This window comes from Centrocercus urophasianus, unplaced genomic scaffold (genome assembly GCF_019232065.1).
Source record: "Centrocercus urophasianus isolate 14NV4802_14NV808 unplaced genomic scaffold, USGS_Curo_1.0 seq_17, whole genome shotgun sequence".
NCBI classification, from domain to species: domain Eukaryota; kingdom Metazoa; phylum Chordata; class Aves; order Galliformes; family Phasianidae; genus Centrocercus; species Centrocercus urophasianus.
In genome coordinates this window covers 24,911,481-24,924,206 of record NW_024884722.1, presented here as the reverse complement: position 1 = coordinate 24,924,206, position 12,726 = coordinate 24,911,481, and the positions used below count along the sequence as shown (strand labels likewise).

At 38.8% G+C, this 12,726-nt stretch overlaps 1 non-coding gene across 1 annotated transcript; it reads left to right on the top strand.

Moving 5' to 3' along the window:
• The first annotated feature begins 11,451 nt into the window (after window positions 1-11,451).
• On the top strand, window positions 11,452-11,533 carry TRNAS-UGA. Its single transcript has one exon. It is a non-coding gene; the product is annotated as a tRNA-Ser (tRNA).
• The last annotated feature ends 1,193 nt before the right edge of the window (window positions 11,534-12,726 follow it).

Below are 12,726 nucleotides of genomic sequence, written 5' to 3'. Positions count from 1 at the left end.
TTATCTATTCTGCTGCTTAAGATTGTAACCATTTTAAATCATGCAGTCTGAGGATTTGTGTATGAGTTCTATTTGTCAGGCTAAATTTTCTTTTTGGAAAATTTCAACCAAAGATGTTTAGCTATTTTTAGTTGGTTTGGAGGTGAAAAGGACACAGACAGCCTGAAGGCTGAGATTATCTGACACCAGATGAAGAGCATTGGAGAGGCTCAACTGGATGAAAATACAGAGACCAAGGGAAGGCAGAAAGCAAGATTTGGAGAGTGTACTAAGACAGTTGGAGGAAACAAAGCAAAATCTGTCCCATTTCAGCCCTGTCATCCAATGGCTGACTGACTTCAGCTGCACTTTTTGCATTTAAAGCTGCATAGAATATGTGAAAGGCAAAAGATTATACTATATATAGATCATCTTATGGGCGATTTTTTCCCATGCAACAGCATCAGTTATTCACAGAAACCAAGGAAAATTTTCTAGATGATGATTTACTGCAGGAAAATGCACCTGGAGATGTTACATTAAACTTATTACTTCATAATTACTCTTCTCAGAATGTCAAGATTTAAACTTGAAAGACAAGCTTTTCTTTACTCACCTCCAACGCATGAATTTAGAAGGCATGAACAGCCACAGAAGAGAGCAGCTAGACTAAATTAAAGACTCAGCTTCCTGAGCACTATATTAAAACTAAGATGTAATCCAAGCCTTAATACTACTAACTGCTCCTAATAAGAAGTTCTCGGTGTTTCTAAGCTCTCCTATTTAACTCGCTACTTGAAAGTTCAGAACAATAAAGGAAGTCACTTAACTACAAGATTCAAGAAAAACAAGTGAAATTAATTTAGATGTTCACTACTTCATTCTTAAAATTCATTAGATCTTTCTAATCACATCAGTGCTTCTTTTCAGAAGTAAATTGGTGAAAGCAGAGCCTCCAAATTCTAATAGATAAACTACATTGTAAAAAATAGCAGTTTTATTTCATGTCCTTTGTTCTGTCATTTCCAACAGGTAATGTAGAATAGGAATCAGATGCCTACATTAAACACCTAGTGCCATTTTAAATACTATGGGGTATTCATCATACAAGCCCCCACAGTGCCGCAAGCCTCCCACAGCCCTGGCCAGGGCTGGATATGGAGATGCCATAAAAGGCCAAAAGAATCTAAAATGGTCATAGACACACATGCTTGTGCCCTTTCATCATTCCCAGGCTGTCTTCATCTTAACAAACGCTCCCAGCAGGTTGCCAGCATAAAGCTTTTCAGGCACGTCCAACCCATGCTGCAGCCTGCCCCTGGCCCTGCACCATCATGGAGGTGGCTCTTCACCACCAAGCAGCCCCATCCAGCCACAAGTGTGCACTCATTGCTCAGCAACAACCAAACAACAGTGCACAATTGGCACTGTCTGGGCTGAAACCAGCACATAGGGAGGACACAGTGCAGTCTGAACTCAAGTCATGACAAATATTTTGATATCTTGGCTAAACACAGTTTTGTGGACAGCAAAACATTTGCAGCCTTGCTTTCCTTTTTTATTCGAGAACAAAGTTCAATATTGGAAAAAAAAAGCATCTTTTTTTGTAAATTTCCAATTCTATTTTCAGTTGACAAAAATGAATCACCTGTGAATTTTCAAACTAAATGCATAGAGTTGCAATCAGATATTCACCTTAAAGAAAAAGTTTTATGTATTTTGGTTCCTCTTTTTTGTTTTAATAAAAAACACTAACATAAGCTTTTTTTTTACTTACATGCATTAACTACATTATATATTTTATGATACAATGATAGTAATGCCTCTTGTTTTATGTTAGCACACGACATCAGAAGCAGATGTTGGTGGCATGGCAGAAGTTGAACCTTTCCACCAACATTCCATTTTATTGCCACGTGACAGATGATACCTGACATGGGAGTGCATATAAAACAAAGGTGTGTCACTGAATTCTTGCATGCAGAAAAAATGGCACCCACTGACATTCACCAACACTCACTGAATAGTTGCAGAGACCAAACAGTGGGTGTCAGTGAGTGGTGCGTTTCAGCAGTGGCAACAGCAGTTCACCTCCATTGGTACAGATTTTGACTAGTGCAGAATGCAGGCTCTTATTCATCACTGGTGAAAATGCACAGCTAATGGTGGTGACTATGTTGAAGAATAGCGCTCTGTATCTGAGAACTTGCTCTATCAAATAGTTACTGTGCTCATTGTTGTAATTTCCATGAAAATAAATAGAAGGCGTTACATTCAGCGTAACCTAGGTAAATGTAGCCCAATTCCTCTTCACCCAATGCAGCCCAGGCAAGCCAAAATTTGGTCATCTACACACTAAGCAATATCAAAATGTTTAACCCAAGAGAAAATAGCCAATAGTAAACACAAACAGAACCAGACCCCCTAGCCTACTAGGTCTGTCTAGAATACATCATGGTTAGGTAACTTCAGTGATGCAGTCCAAATCAGCAGGTTTTGTGCAAGAGTTTAACAGTGCTGAGCCAATAAAAATAAGCACCTAGTTACAGATGGTTCTGACAGTACTTTCAAATTTTGTTGTAGCAGCTGCTGCTGAAAATTGAGTGTTTGCACTAATACACCAGGAAAGGGACAGAAGTGATGGAACACATTTCTCAAGAGGATGGATCAACAAGGCAAAGAAGGCACTAAGTTATCTTTCAGTTACCCCCACATTAACACAAATGTTTGCTTACTGGTATGTTTATATCATTTCTTTCTTTTTAAATCCAAAAACAGCTCTGAGGCAAAGCAGCCAGACCCTTAACACTGAGAGACCTGAAAGCATTCAGCCTGGAGAAGAGAAGGCTGAGAGTAGACCTCACTGCTTCCAAACATGAGAAGTGCAATATTCAAGTTGATTGGGGTGGACTCTTTTCAGTGGCATACAGTGACAGAATGAGTAGCAACAGGCAGAAATTGAAACACAGAACTTTCACACTAACACAAGGAAGAACTTCACTGTCAACAGTGACAGTGCACTATCACAGGCTGCTCAGGGGCTCTGTGGAATCTTCTCCAGGGATACTCAGGACCCACCTGGGCGCCTTCCATAGAGACCTGCTGTAGGGAACCTGCTTTGGAAGGGATTGTACGAGATAATCTCCAGAGGTCCCTTCCAACCCTGTAATTCTGCAGTTCATTATACCAGACTGTTACCAGTTGCATCTGGAATCACCCCTCACAGGTGAGCATTCGCGTATATCACATCTTTGACCCCGAGAACATCCCAGCTTCCATATCAAAGTGGCTGTCTTAGCCAACAGCCTAAGAAAGGTGCACTCACCTATACCCCCTATTTCCACCTCACACATCCTACTCTCTGCCTCACCCTCCCCTACAGAAGGATGCAGGTGCTCCTGCTCCACTACTTGACAAAACCCACTCAGACAGAGGTCAGGCAGCGCAAGTCTGCCATACACATTGCTCCTTTCTGCACTCCCGCTCCTCAGCCCTCTCTGGCCCCACTTCACACCCACACAACGAGAGCGCAGCTCTCTGTAGTAACTGACGGGAGAAACAAAGGGAGATGGCTGCGCCGTCTCACAGTGAGGAACTCCAACGGCCCCGCGCGCGCCACCTCTCCTAACGGCTCGCACGCGCGAGGAACCGCCCTCCCCCCGAATACCCACAGGCGCTGTGGGCTGTGAGGAAACCCCTTTCCTCTGCTCAGATCGTGCTCTGACAGGTAATTTATTGAGGGAGCATCAGTCTTTTAGCTCACCCAGTGCTCACTAAAACTGCTGTTTCATTAAAAACAAACCATTATTCCAAGCCCTGTGATAAACAGCTTGCAGCTTGTTTGCAAACAGTGCTTGCTGAGAAAGCCATGGACCACTGTGATGCTTCCACTGCCAGCGAGTGGGAAATGAAATTTTCCTGCGCAGATGCTGTTATTGGCAAATCTTCCTGATAGCATCTCATCTCCTCCTAAAAGCAGCTGTGAGAACTGAATGTGCAAATTTGCATTAAGCCTATCTGTGGGGTTTTATTTCAGTCAAATGTTCTATCCACATACACGTATTGCTCCTGACGTACACAGTTTGTCAGGTGGCAGGGCTTTCAGTTGTCACGAATCTTCTCTTTGGTTCAAAAGGCAAAGTTCAGCTTTTAAACTGTAAACATATTCTTCTGTAGAACAGAATAGCATATTCTGAAATTCTGGGCAGAATTTCACAGCTTCTGTGAGAGCCAGATCTCACCAGACCTAGCACCTCTGGGGAAGCACACTGCACCTTTAATAAATCTAACCTCAAATCATGGAACAAGGTGTCCATGCCTACACTGAGGGGCACAATCCCTATTGCATCCCAAGCACGATCCCTGGTTACCAAGCTGAGCAACCATGCTGACTCAGGTTTTCACACATCTCACAGATGTGAGCTTCATTCCTACAGAAGCCAAATAAAAAGTGTGTAACAGGAGAATGGCTGAGTCCAGCCACAACATTACGACATAGACAGGATGAGTGATCAGACTCAGGATCTTAGTCTTATCCTGGATCCACCACTGTATGTACAACCACGTTTCCTTAAAAAATGTAGACTATCCTAGACTAAAAAAAAAAAAAAAAAAGTAAAAAATAAAAACTTCTTAGCAACATTTCACACAACTGCAGCAACTTCGATTGTTATGTCATTCAAATCACTTGAAAAATTACTCAAAGTATTGTTTTCCTTTACAGCGCGCATTTCTTTACAAACAGTACATCTCAATATTCCAACAGTCCATTTGCCCTCAAATATACCAGTAAGTAAATTCACTAATAGTCTTTTCTTTCTAGGTTCAGCTGCTTTACTGATTTATTTACTTATAATGGAAGTTCTGAGCAGATTCAATGTATTTCACATATGTACATTCTTATTTAATCAGACTTATCAGAACTGCAATCCGGTTCTGCAATCCATAAGTATGATTTTAGACAATCAGTAGATAACATTATTTAAAAATAGCCTGCGTACAAGGCAGTAATCACTAGTACTGTCAAGCCACGCAGTGTAAAATGAGCAGGGTGGAAGCTTACGTGACAAAATGAACCACATACCTATGAGCTACACAAATGAAATGGTAGCGCCTGCAGTTCCTAAATCAATTTTAGGTCTTCTGGGAATCTGCACACAGAGAAGACACAAATCTCTAGATTTCCATTGCCTGAGATTTCATTCTTCAAACTATCTTTTGAAATTTTCACCATGAATATTTTTCTTGAGCAGAAAATGTAGCTTATAGAGGTGATAGAAACCAAAGACTAAAAAGAATAGAACATTCACAGAGATCACATGAGCCTCAAACAGTTCAACAGAAACACCTTGTCACTGTGTTTCTCCACTTGTAAAGCAACAGATAGAAAACATCAGAAATGCAGACCTATAAAAATCAAGCTTTTAACCCTACCTTCTCATATTCTGTTCCACAGATACCAGCAGGCAAGCAGAATGCTAACAGTAGATGTGTAATTAGCAGATCTTTTAGGTAGTGATAAATATGTAGAAGGTTGGTTTGAAAGAAAGAGACTACTGAGCAAAAATACTCATGGTAAATTGACTTTAACAGGTGATCAAAGTTGCATCCATTCTATCTGATACAGATATTTTGCTTTACTACTTTCAACATCCTCTTGTGCAATGACTCAAGGTACCCAAAGTATTTGATTTTATTTGATGTGTAAATGCAATGGTTTATTGCTATGATCTATCACTGAAGCTTAATAGGAATTAGAGTAGTCACGTGCAGTGGATAATTGCAACATGTCAATGCTACAGATAAATTTTATGTTAAAGTACAAATTTGTATTTCAGGTTTAAGCTTTAAGTTTTTCATTTTATTAAGCATTCATGTCTAACTTCCGTTACTGCAAGCAGCAACAAAAACTTCAAAAAGTTATAAAGTGATAAATCACTCTACTGTAAATAATCTTAAATGATTTTAAGATTAATCTATAAAAAAAGGAAATGAACCAGAAATAACACATATTTTAATCCTTCAGTCATGCACCATGAATATAATTATTATGCTTAAGAGACGGATACAGAAAATGACCCTTAAAAGTCTTTCAGGGATACTGAAGATCCCATAAGAGTTCCCCAAGCATAGGATACATCAAATACAGAATTTCAAAATACAGAAATATAGCATTAAAGCATCATTCTTTATGTCACTGAAGTAGACTAATAGTGAGGGCAAGCAACAAAGCAAGAAGAAATTACTACTACAAGAAATTGTAGCTATAAAGGATTGTCTGAAGTAATTTATTTTTCGTGATTTTAAGGCTTAGATATTCAGATTTGTTAAGTGATCATCAGAGCTGATAGAAGGAAGAAGTTTACAGAAGGAAAAATAAGCATGCAGCATTATTTGTTATTGTTAGTCATTAGCTTTTTCAGTAATAAAACATGAAATCTGAATTACTTTAGTGTTGCCAGTACTACCTGTCTTAATATGTGATCTGTGTTGGATTTGTTAATTCGTGTGTATTCTTCAAGGGAGAGATAAAACTTACTCTTGAATATTTTAAGTTGCCCAGAAGTACTTGGTTACCATTCCACTGACACTGCTGTAAATGTTTCTTAACGGGCAGAATCTAATTTTTTTGTTGCAAAGATCAGAGGCATATAATTAATAACTTGTACTAAAATAATTGCATTTGTAAAGTCACACTTTTTAATATGAATAAATCCTGAAATTATTGCATTTGTAAGGCAAAGAGAGATTGATTAATTAACAGGGCACAGGGCAAGAGAGTGAGAAGGGATGAAAGAAGCATAACCAAATGAAATCTGAGGTCCAAAAAAAAAAAACAAAAAAAAAAACAAAAAAAAAGGAAGAAAAGTGAAATGTTTAAGTGCTTGGGAAGCAGTTCTGTATTTGTCAAGACAACAGTAATATAGAAATTACTTAATGCTTCATAAAATCACAGAATTGTTAAGGTTGGAGAAGACCTCTAAGATTATCTAGACCAACCGTCCACCTGCTACCAACATTTCCCACTAAACTCTGTTCTCTAGTACCACATCTGCGTGGCTCTTGAACATCTCCAGGTACCATAACTCTTCCACCTCCCTAAGCAGCCCATTCCAGTGCCTGACCACTCTTTTGGAGAGTTTTTCCTAATATTCAACCTGAACTTTCCCTGCCACAACTTTAGGCCATTTCCTCTTATCCTGAATTTTGGTCTGCTAGAGATTCATTAAAAGCTCATGAGAGATATAAAAGCATTTTTTTACTCTTTAAGTTATATTTAGCACTATCCTGAAGAAAAATCCAAAGTACTAATGGCTCCAGTTTAGCCTGCATTTCCTAAGTAAATATATTAAAATTTCATTTTTAATTAATGAATTTTTTCTTAATAACATAATACTTCCTGAAAGCTGTCAGATGTAAATTGTATTCCCATGTAAAAACAGATACCATAGCTGCATTATTTGACATCATAGAACAATGTATTTATACAGCAATGTTAAATGCATGAATTCTGGTAATGAAATTAACCATTTGTGTGCGTAAGAGTTATTCCCACTTTTAGTCAATGATATATCAAATGCTTTAATTAAGCCTTTAGTCTCATGCCTAGCTGTTTTCAGTGTCCTCCAGCAGATACTGGAAAGTATTTCTCAAGAATTGCTCACACCATTCTAAACTACCCACTAAGGGCAAAGATCTCCTTCCTTCTAACATTTATAGAAGGTGACCTGAGAAACCAGCAGAGACATCCAGAAGTCAAGTGCCTACTTGAAAGCTGCAGAAGCTCAATCCCACTCAAACTGCCTCGGACTAGTTTTCTATTCCTCTCTCTCCTCTGAATTGCCAGGTTAGCCAGGTATCTTGGACTTAAAGATCTTTAAAAATAAGATAGTGAACAATAGATAGCATTCTTTAATAAGCACCCACACTTGGGTAAACACTGTAGTGCTTGGCAAGCTGCCTGTTTCTTACAATTTAAGAATTAATTTTAGGTTTTTACTTCAGGCTTGTGCCTTTTCTTAGATGTTAATGCAGGCATTCTGGGAAATATTTTTAGTTATTTCCTTTATATTGAGATCTCTTTCTCTTTTGGCACTCGTAGTTTTGTAGCAAAGTGCTAGAATTCAACTAGCACTCTGCAAATACCATTCTTCCTCCTATCTGACCACTGTCCAGCTACAAAGATTGTGCAGAAACACTGAAGATTCCTGAATCTTCATACGCAGCATCTGCAACACATCCTATCTGCTGCTTTACTTGCAGCTTACACAAAGAACACTGGAGGTCACTCTAACCCAAGGATCAATTGGAGCGAGTGTTTTTTTAATATTAAATTGAATGTAGCTGGTTAAATAAAAATACTGCATGTGCCATTTGCAACAACCTGCCAGCTATTGTGATTAAGTTTTACTGAAACTGCATCTTTATCTCAAGTCTTGGATTCACGTGAATACAAAATACCTGCAACAGACATGTAAAGAAAAATTACGTTTCTTATATAGTCTATTTAGGAAGTAAATTTTCCTAAATTCACAATATAAAAATTAGACATCCCAGATATTCAAACACAGGCGACACTGAGTATATTTTTAGGCTTTCTTATTTTAGGACACCACAAGCATGTTTCAGATGTCTCTGAGTATTCATTTCCTACAACCTGGCGAAAGGGACTGGAGTGGTCAGACTATGTAGACTAGGGCATTTCTTAGTCAAGAAAGGCTTAATGCACAATAAAAGCTCTTGAGGTAAGTCCCTCATACTCCAGATCCAAACTCTCAATTCCAGTTGTCTTGGAAATGTGTTGGCTTATTCCTGTATAGCCAACGCATTTCTAGATGAACAACCTGTAAGCCATCTTTAAGTCACCACACAAAACTGTGCTCAGATATACAGCCCTCCCAAGGATATGGTCTAACCATTTGTGAGCTCAAACTGGTATTCTGTAGAGGATTTTTTTGGTGGTTTGTTTTGTTTTGTTTTCCCATCAGATAAATTTGGTTTGAAGCAGCAGTTTGGATTTGCTGCCAATGAGCTGTGGGAAAGTTTCTATTGAATCCTAAGGCTGAGTACAGTCTAAATTCTGCAGACACACCATGCTGATGTCTATAACTTGCTCATTTTCTCATACAAGGCACACTATTGTCTTTCCAGCAAAATTTTCAGTAAATTTGAAATAAACATCTTGAAAAGGAGATTGGGTTGAAAGTTCAAAATATGGTTCCATTGTTTAACATTGATGCTAATTAGCATAACTGATGAGACATGAGAATTGTGCTATTAATGTCTGGGACAGTTATTAGGACACCAATCAAACAAGAAGAGAGTTCTGGTGACGAACATTTGCATATTACATTAATTATACCATTCACATGGATTTTGCTTGCAATCAAACCCACATAAAATAGTAATCAAAATAATATTTCTGATTTTCTCTTTAACTTTTTTTATGCAGGTCAGAAATCTCTCTAAAGACAAGTTTTACATAATTTCCACTTTTTTTTCAGCTTGCAGTCATTGCGAGATATATTAGCTATCCAGAATTCTTATCTAAAGAAGAGTGTTCTAACACTTGAGTTAAGAAAACAGATTAAAGAAAAATGCTTCTTTAACATAATAGTACTGTACAGTAGTGTACAGAGTTCTCCAAAACTGCTGTAGTATTACACTTCCTCAATAGAATACAATTGTTTGTGCAGTCTAAAAACAAAGGCATTCTGACCTACAATTTAAGAATGATTTTACTGCTATGTTTCAGTTTCCTCAGAAATAGCTACAACTATTACCAATCTCAACTTTGATGTACCAGATTTCAGTTCCCTTTGACTCTGAGTAATAGAAATGTTCATACGTTCCTTAAAACAAGTTACTACTTGTGTGGATTTCAAGTAGTCTATTTTCTGTAACAGAAATGAATCTTCTGCTTATCCATTAGTACAGAAGTAAACAGCTTTGCTCCTTGTCCTCACATCCTTAAAAACATTGAAATAACATTTGTAATACAAACCCCAAGTCTTTCCAGGCACTTACATCTGAAAAACACTTGTTTCTCCATCAACATGATCTCTGACTGTCCGCTTCTATTTCTTTTCTGTACCATACACAACTATACTTGGTCATACTGAAAGCACTGTTTCTTTTCCTCCTGCTCTTCACGCATTTGTTATTTACTGAGGAACTATTATTTACATAATAAGGAGAATGTGACACAATCATGTTTTTCTGATATATGTTATGTTATATATATGCTGTATATGCTAGTAGGTAGACCATGGGCTTATAACAACAGCATCTTAGCAGGCATCACACAGCTTGTGCAAGCCTTACCAAACAGACAAAACTACACAAACATCAACAAAAGATCACGTTTAGCAATCAGCAATTGAAACAAGGGTTATCATAACGCTGAACTAGCGAGCAGGATGGAGGATACAAGGCACAATAATAGAACCGTCCATATGTTCACACTTATAAAGTATGCTTCATTCTCTAAAACTCACTGAACAGCAAGAACACAAACTCAAGATTGAAAAGAAGGTTGGGATTATTTTTTTTTTTAAACATACACAGACTAACAAAAAAAGATGCTCAGAGTCACAGGTAGCTGACAACAGTACAAAATAAAACAGACTCCTAATAGCTGCTGTCAAATGCATAAAGATAGAAATTCAAGAACTGCAGCTTTCTAACTGTATTAACTCAAATTCAAATGATAAAAAAATTTACTATGTACTGCTAAAGTAAAACAAGATCACTGAGTTCTTTAGTACTATGAAACAGTTGTGCTTTCTCATGTTCAGCTCTCCTGCATATCCCCCAGCTCAGGTTCCATAGAGAGGCCCTAAAAGCTAACGGGATGAGCCTATTTTAAGATCTGTATAAACTTTCCCCAGTACCAAAAGTATTGCTGGCTTAACAGATTTTTTAGATCAGTAACTCATACAAAATAAAACGGGCCAGTGTGGAATTACACACAGTACCACTTTGGCCGCGGTTTAAAAAAAGTCATACGATAGAGCACTTTTTTAATACCTCAAAGAACAGAATTAGCAAAAAACAGAAAATGGTATAAAATAACCACAGTGAAAAAGCACATGCTGATACATATGCAGTTTATAGGCTCTCTGCTGAATTCAGAGCGCTGCTCCCGAGCACGCCTGATTTTCAGGAGCAAACAGAGACTCTTGTCGCAGACTGAATAAGCCAGCGACACGGAAATCGATGCTTATTTTCCCGAGATTTATTTAAAATAACCGAATCCGCCGCCAAACGTAGCGTGGGCAGAGCGAGGGCGGCAAGGCTCTGCCGAAAGCCAAAGCAGGTCGGCCACTGCCGGCTGCACGGCTCGGCCGCTCCGCTTGGGGCGGGGCGCCGGGATGCGGCAGCTCCCATTGGCAGCCCGGCGCTCTCGGGGAGGGGAGAACCGCAGCAGGAAGACTCGATAACGATTTATGCGCGGGGGTTGTGCTACAAGGAGCAGCGATGGCCGAGTGGTTAAGGCGTTGGACTTGAAATCCAATGGGGTCTCCCCGCGCAGGTTCGAACCCTGCTCGCTGCGGCCCGGGCGGGCTTTGCTTTTCTTCGGTCATTTTGTTATCTTTGTTTCGCTTATCTTCTTTCGCTGCTGAACGTGAGTTTACTCTCCTGCAATTCCTTCGGTAGTGCTTTCGGAGCACTTCTTTGCTTTTATCAAAACAAAACCAAAAAACCCAGAAAGCAGTATGTCACAAGGCAGATTTCCAACATGAGAACAAAAACCACCTGTCAAAAACACCAGCAGAGGAGGGGGGGCACTGAGCTCTCTCCCCAAGGCTCATCACAGCTTGGTCCTCTGTGGCCAGAAGAGGCAGTGCCCTAGTGCAGAGCTGGGGTTGTTCTCCTGCACCGTGTCCTACAGCTGACAAAAATAAGTAAGCATTACCCAGCAGCAAACTGCTCTATACTGAATGTATTTCCTTCCTCGCCCTTCCTTTTTCGTGAAGGAAGCTGGGCTGATTGCTCCCACATTTCCAGTAAGGGAATAAATACGGTGTCATCTCTTCTTATCATTCATAGCTTTCTGCTCATATGCACGTACAATTTTAATAGTGAGTTTCAAATAACAAAGAAGAAACACAAAAATTCCTTTTCATTTAGAAGAGCTGATTTTGTTTAATTCTTCAAGGACGTAAACTCTCTTTTGTTGGTGTTTTTTAACTTGAAGATCACACATCCTGCTAATCTGGAACAGATGTGAGAAGCTCTGTTTTGTGTAATGATGTTTTGGGTAACATTACAAAATAATAAAAAGTTATAAAAGGAGTCAAAAAATAAAACACATTGGGTGGGCTGTTTTCTTCTCCTCTACAACTCTGAAATTTTTCCCAGACTTTATTTAGTGACTACTTTAAAAATCTCATTTCCAAAATGCATATTTTATTGTTTTATAGATCTAAAGACAAAGCACCAACCCAATAATTACTTATCAGAAAGATCTCATCTTCACTATGTCATTCCACTGGAACTTCGCTAGTGATAGAAGCATCAAATGCCAAAACAAAGGGTTATCTTAAATTTTAAATGGCAAAATAAGAAGTCAGTGCGTCAGAAAAGCAGTGCAAATCTCCTGCTTGAAACTGATTTTCCCTAAATTTCGCAGTTGAAAAAAAAAAAATCAACAAGCAGGAGCAAACACTGAAGTTATTTCCCACCCACACTCTTCACTGAGACTTATGAAATTGTTCCCATCAAGACCCCGTAGGGGGAGAGCCA